The sequence below is a fragment of the Meleagris gallopavo genome, chromosome 2 (genome assembly GCF_905368555.1).
Source record: "Meleagris gallopavo chromosome 2, MGAL_WU_HG_1.1, whole genome shotgun sequence".
NCBI lineage: Eukaryota > Metazoa > Chordata > Aves > Galliformes > Phasianidae > Meleagris > Meleagris gallopavo.
Window position 1 is genome coordinate 74374055 of NC_139405.1, and position 24005 is coordinate 74398059.

The 24005-nt window shown below is 44.1% G+C and overlaps 1 protein-coding gene across 6 annotated transcripts in view; it reads left to right on the top strand.

Moving 5' to 3' along the window:
* Positions 1–3337: 3337 nt before the first annotated feature.
* Positions 3338–24005, top strand: part of BACH2 (BACH transcriptional regulator 2) — a 183095-nt gene continuing 162427 nt past the window's right edge. For all 6 annotated transcript variants that reach the window (XM_010707621.4, XM_010707623.4, XM_019613098.3 and 3 more), the window contains exon 1: positions 3338–3573. The gene's annotated coding sequence lies outside the window, so the exon portion shown is untranslated. The remainder of the gene's footprint in view (positions 3574–24005) is intronic.

Consider the following 24005-nt stretch of genomic DNA (forward strand, 5'->3'; position numbering starts at 1 on the left):
GACTTAGAACTGTGTGCAGGGCTTATCCAGGAAAGCCCATCTTTTTCACCCTAATGCTGCTAGGTAAAATGTATAGTGGAAGGAAATTACAATTCCCTCAATTAGATTAATTTGCCCTTATTTTCCTTTTTCACTATTTCATTACCATTATAAAGATGGAGTTGCATAAGATTTTGAATCCACTAACAACATGTTGCCCACTCAGAGAGTCTTCAGATCATTCTGGTTGAAGCGACTGCAACAAAAATTGTCCTGTGCGGTATTTTCATCTCTTCCTGCAGCACCTTAAATTAGGAATTATTAGGAATTATTGGGGAACAGCAATTTGTTTCATAAATACGTGCTTGAAATATCTTGCAATACACAGGGCTCTCCAACAAGTGGCACTATTAAGACTATTCAACTTACAAGATTGATATGCAAATGAGATCTCAGACAGGGATGTTGGGACGTGTTCTACAATATTGTATTCATTTAAAATCTTTTAAATATACATATGAAATGTGACTGAAATAGATATTCATATTTCAAACATTCTGGAAAGTTTTGTGTTATCCATAAAGAAAATACTGGAAAGTAGGTCAAGTGCCCCAAGCTGAGCCAGGCAGTCCTCTCTGAAGGGATGAAGTCACCGTGCTGTGGGGAAACTGCCTAATTAAGACATTGGTAAAGATGATACGTAGTAAGGAACTACATCTATAAAGTTGAGCTGAAGCCAGTTGTAAAACCTATTGAGGCAGCTCTGTTTGGAGAATGTTGTTGTGACATTCTGGGTGAATTATTCCTAAAGTATTCATGAGATATCTTCTACTTTGCCTCTCTCCACATTTACTCTCACCTTATTTTGGCATTGTTGCTTGACAAACTGTTGATCATTTCAAGAGACCATATGCAACATCTATTTAAAAAATTCATTTGTCTGAGGTATGTTTGGCTCCAAAAAGGAAAAAAAAAAAAGAAAAATAAAGAAAAAAAAAAAAGATGCAGAAATAACTACATTTACAAAAAACTGAGGTGTGAAAATAGTTGAATGCAATCAAAACAGCATCAGGCTGGAAGTGCTACCGCAATGTATGCTGTTTGGGGCTGTATTAGGGAGCCAGTGCATTAAAATGTAAGGTGCATAATATAAAAATAGCATTTTATAATGGTAGATTTTGTTTGGTTAGTGCAACGTTCCTCCTGTCTTTGAAAATCAGCTGTCAGATTTTCCCCCAATTTACTTGTATAAGACCTAACAGGCTACAATAAAATCACTTTAAGCTCACTTAACATCAAATAGTAATGTGCATTTTAAAATGCTGAACAGTAAGATAAATAGTAATTATTGCGCTTTTCAGAAAAGTGCGCTCTGGGCTGAGGTTTATACAGTTTTTTGCTGAATTTTCTGCTTGACCAGCTTTGACTTACCTGGAGCTGCATCTTGTGCAGCATAGTTTGTAAACAACAGAGGATGCACACTTTGAATGCAGTGACGTAATGGGTGTGCAGAGTGCTAAGTAAAGCATTACAAATGCTGTATGACTTATTTTTATACGAGTCCTTCTGAATATAGTATTTTTATCTCTTATGCCAATACAAAACTATTTTTGTGTCTCTAGGAAAAACAAGGTGACACGGAGACCCAGCCTTGTTAGCATTTAAACACACGACACTACATGGTGGGACTTGCCATGTGTTAAACACTACATATGTTTATGCAGAACCAGAACCTACGTGCGCTAGTGAGCAAAGCTTTGTACCAGCATCACTTGCAGAGGGAAACTGAAGTTTATGAGTCAAATCCTCCAGCGGGACATTATTCTGCTGCCACATGCAGCTACAAAACGCAGGGGTAACACAGTGCTAAACCAGAATGCTTCTCGCTTTACACGAGCAGACAACCATATAAAATGCAAGCCAGGGGAGAGCGTTGCTTTTGAAAAGTGGCAATATGTCTGACATCACATGTGCAGAGCTGATTTTGTGTTGACACGCCGTTTTTGCACAGTTTTCTGTAATGAAGCAGGCTTTGAAAAATGCAGCAGCGAGTTCCGAAGTTCAGTGAAACAACGTCGCAAAAACTGCTCCTCGCTCCGAGAAGAACACAGAAAGCACTGAGTGGTAAAGGGGGAAAATCGGGATGAATACATACGATATCAGCACCGACAAAACAGCGAACAGGCACACGTTAATTACCAAACTGTGCTTGTGTAAGCTGCAGTTCAACAGCGTTCTTTATTGGCGTTTGCTGCCACAACGGCCTCGCTGCCGAGACCCGCGCCCCAGCCCAGCCGGCGGGCAGCACCCCGCGCCGGGACGGCCTCACGGGTGTTTGTTTTTGTTTTTAATCTCGGGAGCGCTTATCTATTCCTCTGATGTTTGGCAGGGCTGACTCATGACTGTTGGACGCTTGCGGTTGGCAAGAGCTGGAGGATGAGGTTTCTCCGGGGGCGGAGCGCGTAAAATATCACTAGGATCAACAGCGGGGCTCCGAGGCAGCCGGGGCCGGTCGGGTGGGTGCCTCGCCCTCCCTCCAAACGGCTGAGCCTGCCCGATCCCCGCAGCGCCTTCCCCGGGGTCCGGAGGCTCCGGGGGCCGCGCACGAAGCGCTCGCGACGGACCCTCGGCCATGGCGGCCGCCCCCACGGCCTCTCGCGGTGGACTACGACTCCCACAGCCCCTCGCGGCCTCTGGAGTCCTGTGCTAGCACCACATATACATATATACACACACACAGAGATCCCGGGGGGAGCGAGCCAGCCACGCGCATGCGCTGCCTCCCTCCTCGGCAGCAGGGGAGGGGCGGGGCGTCCGCGTCGCCGCTATTCGCGGAGCGGCCGTACGCATCTTTCCGTGCGTAGCGACCGCGGCGGGCGAAGGAGGGCGCGCTGCGCCGTTGGCGTAGCGTTGTTGTGAATGGAGCGGGGCGGGGAGGATGATGTCAGCCTGGCGAATGTCAACAATGTAGCGATTGAGGGGCGGGGGCGGCGCCGGGCCGGGGCGCGCGCGGCGGCGGGGCGCGGGCAGCGGCAGAGCGGGGCAGCAGCGGCCGCGGAGCAGCAGCAGCACCAGCGCCGCCTCCTCCTCCTCCTCCTCCGCCGTTTCCGCCCGCGCCGCGCCGGGCCGGGCCGCGCGGCCCCGGGCTGCCCCCGCCGCCGGCCCCGGTGCCGCTCCGGCAGCGCCGCTCCCCCTTCCCTCCTCCTCCTCCTCTCTCCGCTGCGGCTTTCTCTCCTCCTCCGGCCCCCGCCAGCCCCCTCCTTCCCTCCTCCTCCCTTCCCCCTTTATTTTTTCCCCGCACGGCTCCGGCTCAGGGAGCAGCCGCTTCAAAGCGAGCGCCATGTGATGAGCCTCTGGGTCGCGGCTTTTTTTTTTTTTTTTTTTTTTTTTTTTTTTTTTTTTTTTTCTCCAATAAACACCCTCGTATTTAGCGGGGAGGAGGGCCGCGTGTAGGTCGGTGACCGCAGAGAGCGGTTAACAACAATTTCCAAAACAATAACAACAACAACAGGCAGCAGCGCTCCTTCCCCGAGCTCCCCCGGCCGCAGCGCAGCGACAGCGGCGACCCCCAAAGTTGCGCGGAGGCGCGGCGAGGTGAGTGGGGCGGCGGCGGGCGGGAGCCTTCCTCCTCTCCCCCTCCTCCTCCTCCTTCTCTCCTCCTCGGCCCCGAGCAGCTGTTGCGCGGGGCTGCGGTGCGGGAGCGCTGCGAGGGGAACCACGCGTTGCGTAACGGGGGGAGCGCAAGTGGTCTTCTGGGTGTACGTATCGCCTATTTATACGCATATATATGTACCTGTGCGCGTATATATGCCTATTTATACGCGATGTGTATGTACCCGTGTCTATACACGCATATATGTACGGGTATGTGTGTACGCGTGGGCCCTGTCCCACCTCCGTGCCCACCCCGCCCGCTCCCATCGCCGCACATTGGGGTGCACGGGCTCACCCCGCTTTCCTCCTTCCCTGTTGGCTCGGGGCTGTGGGGAGATGCCGAGCACGGCCGCAGCGCGTGGCGAGGTGTGAAGTGGCAGCGCTCCTCATGTGGCACGGGCTATTTGTGGGTTACTCTGGGTGTGCTGGGAGCTGGCACCGGCCTCGTGGAGCAGAGCGTGTTCCTCGCTGCCCGGGATAATAATAAATGGGAGCGGCGGGCAGCCCATTGGAATGGTGTGTTGGGATGGTGGAGTGGTTGTGAAAGTGCAGTTTGTTGTAGCTGAAGGTGTGTCAGCATTCTCTCAACACAAACCCATTTCTCTAAGACTTCACATCTGTCTCTAAACTTGTTGTAGTTGGGTGTTTGGAGTCTCCAGCTCATTTCGGGTTGGGGACAATCCGAGGCTGTGCTGTGCTGCTGGGGGAGGTTGGCAATGCTCAGATACACTGACATCTCCAGGTGCGTCAATACCAAAATGCATTGAGGTGGAGGGAATGAAGTGGCAACACCCCATGTGGGGCTGTTGTAGTAACAGCTTTAAAGCAGTGTTTTACAAGGCTTTGTGCCTGACAGCCAGCAAGCCATAAAATTCCCCTTCCAACACGTGCTTGCTGTGCAATTCACGAAGACTTTCCCAACTGGAAAGACATTGACCGCTGCAGTGGTGCGGGCACACTGACAAATCCCCACTGGTGTGTGCCAGACCTTGCACTGGGAGCAGGGAGCCAGGGCAGTTGTCTCAGTCCTCCTCACCTCGGGTGCATCTGGGACATCTGCTGGTGTTGGTGTCTCGCAGGATGTGGGTGGGACACCCTCCACTCCTCCCTGCTTTGCTTTGCTGGTTGTTCTGCAGGAGGAGATGGGCAGCTCCTCTTAGCTGTGTACAAGGGAAAGTTGGAGATGCTAGCTCAGAGCGACAGTCCAAATTCCAGTAAACAGGCTTGGACTTGATGCTCCTAGCGTGAGGAAACTGTGGTTAACCTTTGGCGTTGTGGATGGCCTCAGAGATGTGGTGGGATTAACGAGTTTAATCAAATTCCTGTACTGCCAGTGATCTTATGTATTGGTCTCCGTCTGTGTGCACTTAGTGACAAAGAGCTGGAAATAAAGCTCCCTACAGACGATGTGTAGTGTGCATTGTGTGGCAGAAGAAGAAAGCTCGCCCTTTCTTCTTCTAAAACTTTCTTTGCTTGTGTTTTTGCTCAGAAGCGCGATAGCTGTTTTTTTTTTTTTGTGATTGCCTGAGAGTTTCTTTCCTTAAGGTTTTTCTAAAAATATTGCCAGCCATAGAAAAAGGAGAATGAACGATCCCATCTTTTCAAAGAATTCAGAGGAGAACACAAAGAAGTGTTTTCTCATTGTGTGCCTATGATGTTCTTTGCACGTGCACAGATATTATTTTTTTTAAGAGACCTCTTAGAGTGCGGCAAATAAGTGTCTGCAGCTCCAGCTGAAAAATGAGATGTGTAACTAATATATGCAAAGTAATGATTTCAGTAGTAATGGCATTTTTGTGCAATAAGCTATTGGTGCAAGTTGAGTAGCATTTATTACATGACTTGTAATCAGTCTTTTGCAATTTTTGTTTAGGTCATATGAACACGGATTATATATTCAAAGCAAAGCATGCATGCCTTTTTGCTGAAAGGAAGGCTCCCTGAATGGTTTCTCAGTTTACAAGATGCAGGAACGTACCTACAGTGTTTAGCAGATCTGTCTGGGGTTTGAAGGCATGGATGCTTCCATCTCTTACCTCTGGGTCTGAATTTCTATCTCTGCTGGTTCTGGGTGTGTATGAGTGTACTCGACTGTATATTAGTGGTTTCTGGGCTGAAGTATGTGAGAGAAAATACACAAGTCATTCCATTAGCATGCTGAAGAAAATCTCAATTTAAACTGAAATATCGGCTTTCTGTGAGCCCAGCTTACTCCTGCTGCTTCAGGGCTCCTTCTGACTACAAATGCTTGAAGAGAATGGGGAATAGAGCCTTTGTAGTGCCTGTCGTTGTCGTTCTCTGCTGATATTTGAAGAGGTGCCCACGCGGTTTTGTTGTAGCAGAATGGGCAGTAGATTCCCACCCCCAATAATTCCCTGAGGTTTTTCAGAATAGTGTTCAATTGCTTACTCGGCTTTTTACAAAAAAAATGGTCATCGTTTCTTTAAATTTAACCAAAAGACATTAACCTTGGCAGCTGCCTGAATATTACGCATTCATCTGAAGCTCGCATTGAGAAGATGTAAAATGTATGAATGCAGCCAGCTGAGTTGCAATGTGTTCATTTTGCTTTATAGCTAGGCAGAAACATCTTTGTAGTGTATTGAAAAGAGTGCTACTCACTGTGCCACAGTTGGGCTATGAATTATAATTTTAAAGCAGGCAAGCAGTGGAATGCATACCAATGTCTTTGTGGCCAGCGATGGACTTGAAGCTTCTGCATTCCCAGAAGTAATAAGTGTGGATCAAAGAGCAACTGCACGTTCCAAACAGGTAAATAAAAAGAAAGAAGGGATGAAGTTCTGGTAAACCTCTGTGCTGCGAGTTTGCTTGCGCAGCCTAACTCCATCAATCAAAAATAGGACTTGGGAGGCTCCTCTGCTGGTTGTGGTGGTGTTGCTGGGAGAGCCAGAGAAACAACCTGAGGATGACCAGCTGTGCTGAAACTGAAAAGGGGCAGCTTCTGTGAGAGTTACTTCTGAAATCTGTGTGTCACTTGAACAATAACCTTCTCTGCTATGCTATTAACAGAAGAGGCAGCAATTAGGAACAGGAGAATTTGGGAAACTGCCCATTTCCCCCAAGTAGGAGATTACATGAAAGCTGGAAGCTTGATATTTGTTCCTGAGCTTTGACAGCACACAGCCCAGGTAGTGATGGGTTGTGGTACGCAGGTTCAGAGGTCTTCTGCTATGAGGAGCAGGAGCTGCCTATTGCTTATCACCATGCTCTTCTGGGCTGTGTGGCAGCAGTTCTCTTCTTGGAAAAGAGGCAAAGCAGTTATGTCTGTTTAAATAAAAGCAGCTAAAACAAAATGACCCCTGAGACTTCATCATAGCTACTTATTATAGCCGACATCCATTGAGGATTGTTTTTTCTGTTGTGTTGTGTTTTTTTTTTTTTTTTTCTTTCTTCCCTTCATTAGTGATTGCTTTAAAATTGAAGCCTGAACTAGGAAAACAGGAACTGTGAGTGTGGAGGTGTACTTTTGGCCCGATTTGCATGCTGCCTGCTCTCTGTTTAGCAGTAGGTGTACTGGGCGCGTGTGCGAGCAATCCAACGTGTCAGCAGTTCCTGCGGGCTGCTCCTGCTGACTCACGTGTCTGGTGCAGCCCGCAGCTCCGTGCCGTCAGCTGCCCACAGTAGGAGTATGGCAGCGCTGACCCTTCGTGCAAAGGTTGTTTTTGGTTCTCTGGTCACTGCTTCCGTTGTGCTGTCTTCCTAGTCAGACTGAAGCATGCTGCCCTTCAGGCTGGCTGCTGTTTGTTGTGCTTGAAGTACATCTGGATGTGACACGTGTCCAGCAGGACTGACCCTCTGGGGTTTGTTTTGTTTTCTGGTTTTATGAATGGGATGTTTGATTTACCAAAAACATCCACCAATACATTGTTCCCAATTTGGATACAGCAAGACCCACATGCAAGTAGTATTTTCTCTTGAGAATTACCAACCTTGCAGGCTCTTACCCTGTAGCCTTTTTTTTTTTTCTTTTTTTTTTTTTTTTTTTTCCCCTTTTCCAGCAGAAACCTTTGAAGCCAGCAAAGAATTCTGATTAACCTTTAAAAACCTTCATTGTAGCTGTCTTTAATTTTCAGAATTTTCCTGTCTCTTAGAGCCTGGCTTCTACCCCTGCAGCAATTTTCCTGTCTCCTAGACCCTGGCTTCTATCCCTGCAGCAGTAACCCTGGCCACAGTGCGAAAGGATTCCTTCATTTGCATGAGGATGAAAACTTGCCCTCTTGTATACAACTGTTTCTTTATTTACAGTCTCCCTTCTGATTACTCATACAGATCCTAAAATGATAGCTTTTGCTGACTAGGGGTTTTTAACTGATCTTGTTACGGCTTTTTTTCTTCCCTCCTTTCTTTTTCTTTCTCAGTCTGTCACGAAAGCCCTTACATCAGCTGAGTGAATTATCCTCCTGCAGTTCTGGATTTACTGCTACTGAGTTGTAAGTCCTCAGTCGTCTTCTGTGTTTTTCTTCCTTTTTTATTAATTTCTAAAAACACGGTAAACAAAATCAGCTGGCATAAAACAAGCTTTCATAACAAAAAGGTGAGCTCTTGTCACTTGTTTTGTTTTTAGTCAAATACTTTGACCAGTAATGAATAGAAAACCACATTGAGAGCTTTGTAACACTTGAAGAAAATGGGTGTTCTTGGTTTCCGCCAATACAAATGACTCATCAGTATCAGTAGGGCTCCTACTTCTAATAATAAAGCTGTGGAAGACCTTTAAAATCTGTGGTTTTGGCCCCTGCTCTTAGTGAAAGGTTGGAAAATATTGCTTCAAGGTTTTTTGTTTTTTAAATGTATGGAAGCTTTAATGATTTGCTGTGCCACAGCAGATTCCCCATCACATACCCTCCAAAAAGCCCTCATCATACTACTGGCTGTGGTGCTAAAATCTTCCATTCTCCTGTTTCCTCAGTGCTCTGATTTCACTGCAGCCCGTCACTGATGTTTAGCCTTGATGTCAGAGGTGCATATCTGGAAAATACAATCTAGAGATGCTGAGAGCGGGGCAGGAGTGGCACAACACCTCATCCGGCTGAGCTGCTGCTCTCCACCTCAATTCTACCCCGACCAAGAGAGGACAGTGATGCTGCTGTGTGACCCTCAGCGCTGGTTGAGCTGAGATCACGGCATCCGGAGGGGAAAGTAAATAGAGAATAAGAGCTGGAGGACAAACAGCAACCTGCAGGATGCATGTCATTACCTAGGAGGAAATGCAGGTCTTCCAGTACTGAAAGTGATACTGAAAAAAAGGCAGATCAGAAAGTCATCTTTTTTTTTTTTTTTTTTTTTTCCCATGCTGACATCCTTTTAGTTATTTACTTGTGAGGCTGAAATCTTGTACGCACCATGTCCAGTTCAGAAAGGCAGCGACTTCTGCATATTGCATTTAGCTTGAAACTGTAACTTGGAGACAGCTGGGTCAGCTTCTTCCGTACAAGTATAGTGTGCCCTCCATGCTGTTATACTGTATCAAGTTTTAAGTCTTTGATGCAACATATTCAACCTTACTTGCAGTCCGGACACAGTATTCTGACCTGCTTCATTGATTTATAGCCTTGTTGCGTGCTTGCAAGCTGCTCATGCTGTTACATGATTTAAAGACTGAGGTGGAGCTCATCTCCCACCTTAGTGAGAATTCCAACAATTATGAAACCTCCATGTTTTCTTTATCTTTTGTTGTGCTATTTATACTGATTTGTTGTTCCTTACAAGGATGGGATGGTTCTGTGTTTCTCAATCTGTTTGTAATGTGTGCTTTAAAAAAAAAAAAAAAAAAAAAAAAAAAAGCATTTTGAGGCAGATCTACAGAAAATCTAGAGTGACATCAGCATTGATGAGGAACTCCTACCCCTTAATGATTAAATACCTCTATATACTTAATCTGGATTTTACTGAAATAGCTTGGGTGTTTTTGTTAGTTTCTTGTGTGACTGGGCTGCTATGGAAGGTCTTTGGTTGCTTCTAACTGGGAAAAGCACGCTAAAAATAGAGGCGCAGAAGTCTGTGGAAATTTGACTTTGAAACATGTGAAAATCCAGTTGTTTGTTACATGGCAACAATAAGAGATTTTACTATTTTCAGATCAGTATAGAAGAAAAGGCCGACTTCCAACGTAAGGAGTTTATTTATGGACAGTTCTTAGTGAAGTTTCCAGAATAATGTTCTGTAAGGAGTGTAAAATACGGCATCAGCGTTTGTTCAGAGTTCGGAAGGACGTGGATTTGATTTGGTGATCTGTTTTCCCCATGTTTTTAGAAAACCTGGCTATGAGAAGCATCATGAGGATAGGGTTGTGATGTATGAGTAACCCTTCTAAATCTCATCCATGTTCTCCGTTCTGCTGACTTTGGAAAAAAAAGGACCTCTTTCCAACTCATTGAAGGTTGGCCTGGTGAAAGGGAACAGATGCTGCCACTACCTGAATTCTGGGTCTGATTGTGCACTGCATCATCTCACCCCTTTCCTCATGCTCACCCTGACACCCACCTCATCCCACAGTGGGCCTGCTCCGAGAGCTAAATTGTCAGGTTATTCATTTTGTTGCTACAGTTAATTTTCTTCTGGCTGAGTTTACCACAGGATCTGGCAAGTACCTGGGCAAGGGAGAGAATGGAACTGTTTCAAATGAAACTAAAATTTGCTCAATGGCCTTTGGGCTGCGCCAGAGCGCAATGGCCATCTCAGCATTGTGCCCCATGTCCTGGAGGCCACCATCATCTTGTTTTTTTCAGTGTGGAGATACTGCAGGGAACTGTGAGCAGCTATCTGCCCTGCAGCTTGGTGGCAAGGGCTTGCTGTTGGGGCATGGGATGTGTGAATTCAGACTCGGGCTGTTTAACTTGGGCTTTGCAACAGTCAATTGCATGAAACCTTAGATGAAAACAAAACTCAGTCAAGCAAGCCTTCCTCTTCCCTCTAAGTTAGCAAGATACACAGCTTGTTATTCCCACCTGTTTATGGTTGCTCCTTGCCTGGTGTGACCTGGTTGTGTCATTTATCTCACAGCTGTGACAAGCCCTTGGGAATTTAGATTTTAAACCTAAAGGAGATGAAAGCTAGCCTGGTGATTCTGGAGCGAGCTTGTTGAGCCAAGTGGTTGCAGCCCACCCTGTGCCCAGGTCTCTCTGGCAGCCTCCATCACTCTAGACATGATGGCAAGCATCTGCTCTTGGAGACACTGAGGAACAGATTCAGCAGGTGATCAGAGCAGCCCTGGCTTGTGTTTGCTCTGATGAAGGAGAAAGTAGGACTCCATGCTTTGTAACAAGAGGGAGGAGTTGCTGGCTGACAGCCCTTTAGCTGAAAGGAGGAGGTTCTGCTTGGCTATGTGCTTGTTGAGTTTCACTGGGCCAATTTAGCATTCCAACCCAGCATATGGCAAATCACCTTCCAGTCAGCCTTGGCTAATTTTTTGCCAATATGAAGAGTTGAGCCACAAGTCCAAAGACCAGCAGAGCTAAAGCAGGGGAGAGATGGAGGAGCAGCGCTGGCATCTTTGGAGAGCAGTCATTTGGAGAGTAGCCTGGATCCACTCAGACCACCCTGCACTGCTCCTTTATCCCTTGACAAAAGCTGTGATGACTTTGTGCAGAACTGAATGCAACCCATACATATTAGGCAGACTTATGTCCAGAATTCTGTTAGCATACCTGCAGATGTTGGGTAAGGTCCTCCTCTTGAACTGGGAAACTTCAGTTCTGTTTTAGCTCAGCTCCAGGTATCTGCTGTTGCTGAGGTACTCCTGTGCATTGAACCTATAGCCTGCTGACCATTGCTTGTTCCACTCAGGGGTTTAACTTTATCCAAACCCCTCATTTGTTCTTACAGCTGTTCTTAAATGTGTGCTGAGGGAAGACATGGTGCAGAATACCTGGTGTGGAAACCCCAGTGAGCTGACAACGTGAAGCAGTTGTGGGAGATGTCAGTGAGCTCACCTGAATCTAAAACTGGTGATATGTGCCAAATTGCTATGTAGTTTGTCATAGCTGGAAGCTCAAAGGCAGTGTGAATATCAGCACTCTGCAAGGAAATTTTATGTTTGTCTCTTTCCCCTTCTTGTTCCTCTTCGTTTGTCTTATTACTAGACTAAAAGTAGAGTCAGTGATTCATTCAGTAATCTGTTTCTTGGACAGTTAGTCATCTGCCAATTTGTGTTAACTTTCCACTTTGTTCATAAAGTGAGTAATGCTTAATGCACTAACCACCAAATTCCAAGCTTAAAAGGCTGTGAGCATCATCCAAATCATCTCCAAACTTTCCTTTTATATATATATATATATTTACCATTCTGTAAGATCAAAGTGAAGGAGACTTGGTCTGCTGTGTGGTACTGCTACAGCCTAATTGTTTTGTCTAGCTCCAGTTATTAAAGCAAAACTCAAGGTTGGAAATGTATTGCACCAGTTCTGTTGTACATGGAGTCGTGTATGACTTGTATTTCATAATCTGTGTAATACTTCTTGTTGTTCTTCGCTGCACCTACTGTCAGCAAATAAACAATGCCTCCCTATTTCCCTCCTCCACTGACTGCCCTGACTTTATTAATTTTTTTTTCCCTACCTCAGTGAACTGTGATGCTATCAAGACTAATTTAGTGAAAGTTGCTTGGTCTTGCAAGGAAGACTGGGATTGGTATTAGTTGGCTGCTGCAAATATTTCTGTTGCTTTTCATCTTCCTTTTTTTCGTGCTGTTGAAGTGTTACCTATACAGAACTCGAAGCTATGAAGCCTTCCTATAGAGTTGGGGTAGATATTTTGATCTGAAGGTGATGCCAGTCATTTCTGAAGATGAGCACAGCACTTGTTTGAATCACTTGCAGAATTTTAAAACTATTTTTTCTTCTGTTTCATGGAAACCAGAGTAGTGTAAGGAGTAACAAGGTCGGTAACATCACAGGAGAACTTTATAGGAGCAAAGTCTTTACAGTCTGCACTAAAATAACATAAAAGTTTCTACTGCAGTGCTCAGCAGCAGAAGGATTCGAAGTGAAGGAACAGCACTCATGCTGCAGGGAGTAAACACTGATACTGGAGGGGCTTTGCTTGGCTGGCTGGTTTCTCTTCAGACACCTCTTTATCTACTCCAACCTCACTCCATTTCTGGCCAATGGTTCCTCTCTGTGTGATCATTTGGTGACATCCCCATCTCTTGACAGTGCAGCCCCATAAGCAGGTGATGCAGGCTAGATGGGAGGAAGCAGCCTTTTGTTTGTGGGCTCTGTGACAAGCCCTTGGTCTGTGTGATGGTGATATTGTCAGTTGAAATACACTGTGTTCTGTTACTGTTCTAATAAGCAAAGAACTGGTTTTGTCTTAAGGAAAAGAGAGAAGATCCATTCCCTCATTTCTAGACTCAAATTCCAGTCTTTAATCATCCAGATTCCCACCTTCATATAATCATAGAATATTTCAAGTTGGAAAGGACCCATAAGGTTCACTGAGTCTAACTCCTAAGTCCAACTTGCAGGATTACAACATCTGAAGGGTTTTTCCTTTCCATCCAACTTTGCACACTAGTGAGTTTGAATAGCTCAGATAAGCTCTGGGCAAACATACCAGGGTTGTTGGAACACCAGCTTTGGAGACCTGCCCATCTCCATTACATGCAGATTTTCCAGCATTGGTGGTGGTGGGTAATGTACCTGTCTCTCTCAACTGATTGCAGCTATCATGTTTCAAAAGTAACTTGCTTCTGGTTGAGACTAGGTTTTAGCTTTTGAGCTTAACTTTTGAGAACTGATGCTGCACTGAAATTTGGAAGCTTCCTGCTTTCCTATTGGTTGAAGCATGAGCAGAGCTCTGACCTGTCTTTGTTTGAAAAGCATACAGGAGCCAGCCTGTGCAAGTGCTGTTAAATAAGTCCTCTTGCCTTATCCGATACAAAATAATTGAATAGGAAATGACTGCATACTGAGGGACATAAGGATCTCTGCAGGATTCAGCAATTGCAGGTGGCTGGGCTGCAGCTCTGTGCAGTGGGCAGGAAGGGAAGGAGCTGTGGTGGGTGCTCCATCGCTGCATCCCACCATAGCTGGGACACCTGTGCCCACCCTGCCTTGCTTTTAGGTTTCTGGTTTATGCCTTCAGAGCATTATTTTGGGGTGGGAGGATGAGAAGATCAAAGGCTGATGTTAGGGTAAAGTGTGTTTCTTCATCCCTTGCCTTCTGTGTATTCTGGCACTCTGTACTTGGGATATTCCTCTGAAGATGGACAGATCAGCATCTTTCTCCTGAGCCATGCACAGAGCAGGGGTGGCTGTGTGAGAGCTGTCTCTTGTATTTATAGGGCAGGTGACTCCATCAGCCATTCACTCTGCAGGTGTGCTCCCTCTATGGTTGAAGAAACCCCGAGCTGTCTCCCAAGCGCAGCAGTTTACAAATAGCTTTTCAGTGTTTGTTTTTATTTTTAACATTCACCGCCCACGGGCACCTTCCTCTTGAAACAGCTCGGGGAGGAAAATCATTGCTACAGAAGATGTAAATTGGTCACATAGTTTCCTCAGAAAGTTGTTCTTAGGGCAACGCTGCCGATCTCTTGATGGAGCTTGAGCAAAACACATTCCCTTCTCTTTTTTTTTTTTTTTTTCTCCTTAGTTTGGAGTTTATTCTGATTATTATATTTTCCTGTGGCTGCTGCTTATGGGTGTTTTCTATGTCTGACACCTGGTGTGTGCCTTTTTTCCTCAACTTTATCGTAGAGCAATAATCTCAGCTGTCCTATGACATGTCAGCACGAGAGGAAATTCAGACGTTTCTCTCTCACATAAATATGTATATGTTGTTTGTTTTTTTTTTTTTCTCCTAACTTGTGTTCAATTGCTAATGGAAAATTCTGGTCAAAAGGGCGCAATATCTTTGCTACGTGTTTCATCTGGAAACCACAGCTCCTGACACACGGCACACCACGGTACCCTGCTTACTGGCTTTTTCCAGCGCCACGTGGGCGTGGGGTGATGTGCTCATGGGGGAAAGGAGAACAGCAGTGGGATGGAGGTCCCTCTCTTGGCAATATTTCTGTTTTTCCTTTTTTTTTTTTTTTTTTAAAGCTTTTTAGAAAGCCCAACTATCTGCGAAGTAGGTTAATTATTGCCCAAAGGCTTGACACCACTGTCTGCGGTGTGACTGGAAAGCTCGTGGGAGCGCACCAGCTCCATCTGAGATGGCTGCGGGTGTGGGGACAGAGGATGCGTGCCCACGTTTTTTGGGTACGGCAAGGCACTGCAACCCACTGCCGGCTGTGGTAGTGGCAGCTCGCCCCTGCTAGTGCTGATTTGCTGCTGCAGGTTTGTGACTGAGGCTGTGGTTTAATGTGCCCTTTTTTAGGAGTGCAGAGGGTTTAAAGTTATCTAGCGTTGTATTTCTTCCCTTTTTAAAAAAAAAAAAAAATTGTTTTATTTTTGCCATTGCCTTTTCTACTTTTAACAAGTGTCCACTTCTTTTAGAAGCCATGAAATATAATGCTACTTAAAAAGAAGAAACTGGAACAAGGAGGTTCCAGTTCCAGAAGAAACTTGCCCAAGGAGGTTGTAGATGCCCCATCCCCGGAGGCATTCAAGACCAGGCTGGATGTGGCTCTGGGCAGCCTGGTCTGTGGTTGGTGACCCTGCACATAACAGGGGGGTTGAAACTAGATGATCATTGTAGTCCTTTTTCTACCCAGGCCATTGTGTGATTCGATGAAAAAATGTTTTAATTGACCACTACTGATCAGCTCCAAGAAAGCATTTTTTGCCCTTTGGGGAGAGTTTTTTGAAATTTAATAGCCTTATAGTTTTAAATACATCATACACAATGCTGTGAACCATAAAGCAAAATAAAGCTTAAATAGCTAGAAGTTGTGAAGAACCTCTTCAAACAAGAAGCCTTTCTTCAGCAGCTGGACCCCAAGGAACTTCATGCTGGCATTTGAAAGCATAGATTTGTTTCCTTGCGATTTTAAAATATTTACCTGCGGGTCTAATTTTCCTAAACCATTCCCATGCCGTGTTTAATGCCTTAGATGTTTGCTGAGTGTGCTGCACGTGTGATGTTATGGTTCAGATGGAGTGTTACAGCCTAGCGCGCTATTGCTGTCATGCTGATGATGAAGATCTTCCTGCAGAATGGGATAGAATTTTCCTGCTCCCCTTCTTAGGGAAGAAGAGGAGGGTGTTTATACCACAGAGGAGCTTTACGTGCCTCATGAGCTCATGGTGGACACAAGTTCCAAGTGTGCTGCTTCAGGGAAGCCCCTGCAAGTTGAGCTGCCAGAAGTAGTTATAAAGAGCCCGGCAGAGGTGTAGAGCATATGTTGTGCTACTTTTGCCTCCTTGTATCTTGATGTTAATTGGGACCTCAAGAAAAGAGACCAACAGTCATCCTGGATAGAGTATTTGACACTTGAAAACACTAACACATGAGTACTGTGGAGGTGTTCACGCGTGGTTCACGCTTTAAAAAGGAATAACTGCAGGAAAGCCTAATGCCAACAAAGATGTTGTAAGATGCATTAATCATTAGCAGAGTAATCTGGAATTAAATTTGTTTAATTTGGGAAATAGTGTTGAAAGTCTTGTAGCACTTTGACTCATCACCTGCAGAAATGCCACCTGGCTGTTTTTTTTTTTCTTTTTTTTTCCTGTGCATTATTTGCTTTTAACCTGAGGTGTCTGGTCTCTGTGACCCTTGCAACTGCTCACCAAAATATTCCTGTAGGGCAGACCTTCCAGGTGCTCCCCCTGAGAAGAAGAGGAGCTGTAGGACAGCTCAGGCAGAAGGTACCAGGTGTTCTTGAGAGAGTTTGGTGCTCTTGGGTGAGCCTGGGGGTCAGCAACCCAATGGACTCCCTCCGTCTCAGTGCTAGCAAGGTGATGGCTGGTCCTTGTCCCTGGAGAGTCCTTGCACTTCTCCAGCGATGCTCCCTTTGGGAATAGTCAATGAACTGCTTGAGGAATGACTGACCACTCTGTCATATAGGTACTGTTTGGGGAAAAAATAAAAAATAAAATAAAAAAAAACAAAAAACAAAAAACTGAGCAAGATGAGGGCAATTGGCTGAAATAGCTGTAAACGTTGTGTGCAGCTGACAGATTGGAGTCATTGGATTAGGGAATGATGGAGAAAGTGATGCAAAGCCAACAAGTAGCTGGAAAGAAGATCAGAAATTTTACAAAGAGCACAAAATGGGAAGAAAATCAAAGCCCTGTCCTCTGTCACATTGGAAAGGGGGAATATGTCATTAAAACTCCCACGTCAATGTAAGTGATGTAGGAACTAAAACACATACCTGCTCCACATTACTGCTTTCTCTGCAGCTTCATTTCAGAACAAACCCTTTGCCAAAAAAGAACTACTTGCACACAGGAAACCATGTTTTTGACTAGAACATACAGTAAAAAGGGTGGGGCATGCATGTCCTTTATTGTATGAAAGCAAAAGGAGTGGATATGCTGCAGGGGATTGTAAGTGAATCTGTTACTTTTCTCCTTTTTTCAAGATGAGTTTGGAAGGTTCTGTGCTATTGGTACAGTGGTGAAGCTTGGCTAGTTGGCGTGACAGCTACAGCATGCCATTTAAACTCTGATATTTTGCCATCCAGTTGTTTTTGTGTGGTGCTTCTTGTTTTTGTTTTGTTTTTATTTAAAAAAAAACAAACAAAAAACAATGGTAGGAGATTTTAAAACCTTTAAATCCCCAACGTGGTGTAAATATTTAGTCTGGCATGCAGAACTGGCATTTTGATCAGAGGCACATGACAAATATACTTCTAATTTGTTTCATTTTCTAGAGGTCCTACTAGTAGATATAAATGAACCAGCTTAAAATCTCACCGTGGTTGCAAGCTGGCAGAAAAATTAGCACCATACTTTCCAGTGGAAGCAAACAAAAATGTAAAGACTGCAAATTAAATTGGAAACAGCTCTTAATTTCCCCTCTCCTCCTCCTCCCCCAAAGGATGAATGGCTTACTCTTTTGGATGGAACTTTGTATAATGAGTCATAGTTTTATATGGATTAGTGTGAATATGTAGGTGAGGGAGACACTAGTATCTGAGAAACTATAATATAGTGTCTAGAAGTGTCCTGGAACACAGAATAAATGAATGTTTGATCTATTTCTCTTGCTGAATTAACAGAAACATAAATGCAGAGTATCTTCCTCCCTTTATTCCCGCCCCTCTCATTGTGCTTGGCAGATGCAGAGGAGGTCTGTGATGAACAGAGAACGTGTTAATTAGGGTAGCCACTGAAATAAGAGTATCCCCTTTGCCATGTTTGAAGCATGCGTGTGCAGAACACCAGCAGTGAGATGACTCAGGCATCTGCAGTGGTTGGTTACCTCTATCTGGTAACTTAAGGTGAGAGTGTGGATTTGCATGGGACTTCTGCAGTAGACTGAGAAGTTTTTCCTCCCTAGGCTCTTGTTTCACCTTCACCTCTTTGCAACTGTTTACTATGCATCCATTTGCAACAGAATAGCTATTCGTGCAACCACTATCAATGAAACTGGTTAAAAAATAAGCAAACTTTTTTTTTTTTAGAAGGTGTTTCAAGCTCAGCCTTTTCATTTTGTTGCTCATAAGCAAGCTTACACTCTAGCAGGGGAAAAAAGGTAGGGGGACAGGAAATACGTGGTAGAGGATTAATAGGATCAAGGAAATGGAAAAATGGAAATGTATTGAAGTGGTGTTGATGCAGACGTGCAGTAGGGCCTGCATCCTTAGCTGTTTTACTTTTTCAGTCCACATCAACTACTAGGATAAATGCTCTTTTATGTGGAGTGCCTTCTAAGGACAAGAGTAAGAGAGAAACGTGTTCTAATATTCTTGTATGGTAGTTGTGCCTTAAACTGAAGAACTACGTGCTTTGAGCAGCTGGCCAATCTTAGGTAGTTAGGGCCTTCTTTTTAGATTTCACCACAACTTACTTCAGCATTTAATTGTGTGGACCTTATTTTCATATCTTAGACTTGGAGATCTTTATTGTACTAGCATAAAAATTGTTATTAGATCAGTAGACTGAAAATTCTGAGGCCAATCCTGAGCTCTTAGCCTCTTCATTCTCCTCTGAGTGTGGTGCTGATCTCCCCTGGAACCCTGACTGTGGATTCTTCTCCTGCATTCTCTTCAGGAAAAACTTTTTTGCTTCATTCAAGCAAGAGGCCAAACATGGCCTTATTCTCATGGTGCCACAATACCCTGGGAGCATTTTCTGGAGAAGGGGAAATGCATTTACTGCATTTACATTAAAAACACTCGAGCACCACCAACAAAAAGAAGCAGCCGCTTCTCATATAAGTGGGGGGGAATCCCACAGTGTCTTCAGAGAAATAGACTTATTTGGTAATGTGCTTGTCTCTCAGACCTCCCACTGTCAGATGCTACGGAGGTCTGACTTCCATTTTGAAACTAGTACCTGGCATGGGATAGTTATACTGAAGTCTTATTGCTTAGAAACCCAAACATGGAGAAATTGAGAATTCATGTAGTTTGGTTTAATTTCTTGAAAAGAGATTAAAACTCCAGTGTTTATCTTGGATCCCCAATGCAAGGAGCTGGAGGGAGCAATAAGAGTATTTTATGATTAATGAGCCTTTCTGCATATGTTTCTCATGCCTCTTGGCACTTAGTAGTCCCAGTGACCTAGCTTTTTATTTTGTTTTTCTCTTGTTGGCATTCTCAGTAGTTATCTCCTGAGATGCAGAATCTGTCTTCAACCAGACGATCTCTCAGCTGGGAAGATGTGGGCTAACTTACTCTCCCTCTGGCTCCTCTGGTCAAGTAGGTTAGTGTTTCTGTCCTGTTCCCTCATTCAGATCTTTTTCTTCTCTGCTTTGGCATAAAACAGTTCCTGTAACATAGAAAACCATCATTCTTGCCTTGAAAGTGGCACCTGGTTGAGATAGGGAGCAGAGTTGCACTGAAATTGCCAGTCAAACTGAGAACAGGTAACGCTGGATGCAGTAGCTGTAGTTTGGTGTGAGTCAAGTCTACAGCCTGCCTGGTCCCCACGCTGAGCCTTGGTGGTCCTGGCCACCAAAGCTGCCTTGACGGCAGCATAGACAAAGGCAAAATAAAGCCCATGGGAAGTGCTCTTCAACCTTTTTTCTACATTCTCAGGAAAGAAGAAGCCTAAGATAACAGCAAATGGTTCCTGGCACTTACATGGGGAAGGCAAGAGGGGGAAGAAAGTGTTGTAGGCAACCCAGGGGATCCCAGCGTTGCAATCAGTTTTTTTCCCTTTTGAACTAGTTCTATGGATCTGAGCGATTTTTATGGATAAGGGAGGGGTTTGACGTAGACTGATCCTCTATCTAGAACAGCAAGAAGAGCATATGATGCTGAAGATAAGTATTTTATCCCCTCAGATGAAGCCCTCTCAACTGGTGGCAGGCCATGTATGGCACATCAATAGATCAGCCTCCCTTGAGGTTTCTCTCTGCAGCTGCAGACCATGTGCTCCCGCGTGTGCGTGCTTACCAAGCATGCAGAGGGGAGTATTTAACCAGCTGCAACTCAGTGAATCAGTGTAGGGGAATTGATTTCCCTTGGGCAGAGAAACTCCATGCTAAAGTAGAGGCCTAGCTTGGCAGGCCCTCCAGCACATCAGGTATGCTGGGAACCTGTGCCATCACTCTTGGTCACCACCCAAACAGAAAGAGGTACTCCCAGTTGCCGAGTCCCTTTGAAGAAGTCTTAAATGCGTTACGATTTCATTCGCATCACTGCTCAGCCATCTGTGTTGTCTCCTCTGCCACCTCAAGCAGCCTGTGAACTACCTATGTAAGAAACACAGAGGCAGAGAGCCTGAGTGTGAATCGATAGGAAAAATGGGAATGACTGCAAAATAATGGTGTGCTGGCAGCAGTGAGCCAGGAACTTGAGCATAGAAGAACATACTTTTGCTCTTCTGGCAGTAGGGCTCAGGCTTCCTTGACTGTCTCGCTCCTTACCTGGAGAGAAGTCAAAACAGCAGGAAAAAAAAAGAATTCATCTGATCCCCCTACTGGAGGCCCTTCTCTTTGCTTTTGCCTCACTGAAGATGCAACTGTGAAAGCTTCCCCATTCATTCTTAACTCTTCTTTTTTGGCTGTTGATGCCAAGTTTATATCAGTCTGTTTTTCTCATATACAGGTAGTTTGTCTACATAGTAAATATTTTTTGTATTTCTCTGAGTTCCAGCTACAGCACACCTGGTTGGGTTTTTTTTGTTGTTGTTTTTTTTTTTAACAGTGATGCGTGTCATTTAGCTAATTGTGCTTAAATGGAGGAAGTTAGTGAGTAGGTGGAGAGATTTAATTTCACCAAAGCCATTCAGGAAAAGCAGCTTGATTTCTATTCTGCATGCATCCTTATTCCACCCCACACTTGACTAGTTTGTGGAGTGCTGATGAGCACCCGACATGGTGAGTTCTGCCATGTGTGTGAGTGGCTGGGTGCTCATCACAGATCCTGCAGAATGAAGCACGTCCCAGCATTAGCGGCAGAGAAAGTGGCTCAGATTAATTTTTATGAAATAAAAAAGCTGTAGAGGTCTACAGGAGCCTTTGTGAGCAATCTAAAGGAGCCAAGTTTTCTACAACAGAAGTTGCTGGAGAATATCACCGGCAGCCTTGTGCTTAGGGACATAACAATCTCTTAAAAGTTAGTTTCCAGCAGAGTAAGGGGAACAGAAAAAATGGCGTGGGGAAAGTTTTCTGATGTTTGATAAGCGTTGGATTTTTTGTGCCTTGCTCTGAAGCCTCTGTATCACTTCACTGTCTGAGGCTGATAATGGGGCAAACCACAAGTGCGGTCTGGGAAGACATTTTCTTGTGTACAGTATAAACCATCCTTATACAGCTACAGCTAAAAATTTCCAGTACTTCCTTCTCATGATACAATTGGAAATTATATAAAAAGGCATGTAAATCAAAAGTATCGATTTCTGGGGAGCACATTAGAAATTAAAATTAGGAAAACTTAAGACACTACATAACAACCAGCAAGCCATTATATGACATAAAGTGAAATAGAAAAGGGGCTTGCCATTGACATGATCGTGAATACACCACATTGATTGCCACAGATCTGGAACCCCATTTCCTCCAAATGAGTTAGAACAGCTACGGTGAACATGAGTACAAAAGCTAACATATAGGATAGCTAGAACCATGCTTTCAAACTCTGAAACACCTAATGAACACTTGGTCTAGTGGTTGGCAACCCTGCTTGTGGCCGGGGGTTTGAAACTCAATGATCATTGAGGTTCTTTTCAACCCAGGCCATTCCATGATTCTATGAATTAAACAATTTTCAATCATTTTTTTCATAATTCTTTTCATTGCTTGGGAACAACGCTATTTAAAAACTACAAGCACATAACAAGATCTTGGTGCTCTGAACAATATTATACTGCTCTGAAAAACTTATGGTACACTTGTTCCAGGATTGGATCCTGAACATGAAAAACAACAGAGAGATGGAATGGTACATTAGATGTAACATTCCTGGTGAAAAGAAGGAGGTAATTGGTCTAGCAATAGTTATGTAGAAAAATCAACCGTTAAGTGTAATGCTTCTGATAGGTCAAAGGGGAGTCAGAGAGGATGGGTCAAACCATAACATGGAAATAAACTGTGAAAACGACCATTAGCTGTTGAGTCCCGCAAGGAATACATCAATTTAGTTTAAAACTGTATTGTTAATGTATATATTCTATATTTCTTACAAAGAAGTGGCTGTACTATTTCTAATGTACTATGCCTTTGATTATCATTAGGGGAAAACCTGTTTATAGTAGCGTTGTTTTAGTGGTAGAGATCCTTACTTGAGTTGCAGGCATGTGTTTTTGACAGGGCATGTGGTTGGGCACTGTGCAAGGAATTTTATATTGCAATTGTCCTTTTTGCTTTAGTGGATAAATTTTCTTGTGCTAAAATATTGAGCAGCAACACTGTGCTTCATTGTTAGACTTGCTGACCTTTGCCTTCAGTTGGAAAGAGGGCAGGAAATCTGCGTTTCCTAAATGCTGCCTGAAGTCATAGAAGAAAGCCCTATCCCTTATACACACAGTGTACAAAATGACCTCACAGTGCAACCAGAAATAACTGTGGCCACACGAAAGCTGTGTGGAGGCTTGGCTGTTGGAAGTCAGCAATGAAGAGAAGCAAATAAACAACAGGGAACAAGATGTTAATGTTGGTTGTGTCAGATATGTAAACTCATGTGGATTGTAGTGGATTTGCGACTCAACTCTTATCAGAGTAAACATGAGCCCCTGGAGCAGATGTGTATGCATTGCTTCGGAGGGAAGATCCGATGCAGAGAGAAGAAAGATAATCTAGGGCAGCGTACACAAAAGGGAAATTGAAGCCATTGCCTCTTCTCTGACTCTTGGACTGTGTTAGAAAACAAAACGCAATCCAGAATGGTGAACGTGAAACATCTCAGCCTCTCTTGCCAGTTGGAGAACTGCTAATAATGTTTATAGTCTTGGAACAAAAGGCAACAAAACAAGTTACTTAAGAAAAGAATCCATCATTCTGACAAAAATAGAGCTTTCAGCTTTTGTGTGTGTGTGTTTGTGTGTGTGTGAGCCTCTTTTTCTCCAGCCAGTCAATCCTGTTACTGAATAAAACTCTAGAAGTCAAGTTAACAAGATTAATGTCTGTAAATATTTGTAAAACCTATGTGTTACATAGTCTTTTTAAATGTGATTATCTTGTATTTATAATACTTACTCATATTTTGTGCCCAGTCTGATCTAAAATTGAATAGTTTTCATTAATTTTCTTGCTTGTTTAATTTCATGCTTAAACCAATAAGTTACAAATCTGCATGACTGCCCACTTATTGTTACACACAGAATAATTGCGTTGAGTCACTGCTTATGGACTCGGATTGCCAAAGGGTGTTAATACTTGGTATTCAAGCAAACGTGTTTATCTGAAAGCTGGCTGAGTAGTCTGCAGAATGCAGTGTTTACCATGTGAGGTTCAGCCTCGGAAGATTATGGGTAGGAAACACACTGTGTGATCATTAATAACACCCAGATTTCTAGTCTTTTCAGGGATGTTAGCTGCTAAATACAGGAAAATGAATGTATGCAAATGAATTCGCAATATGTTAGCAACTTTTGAGCTATCTGCAATGTTGTATGGGCCATATCATAGCAGTTAAGCTTTGAGAAAAAGATTTGTGTGCTGGTCTCTTTAAAAACCTCCTTTTTCTTTCCTTTGCCTTTTTTTGTCCCAGTATGTGTCTGTTTTTTGTCTGTGCTCTGTTGTGAATGTCTTGTTTAACCAGAGGAGAATTTAGGAGTACGCAAGCCAATAATCAATTCCCTTCATACACTGGAAGATTCATTTTTTCCTGTCCAAGTTTATTTCCACTGTTT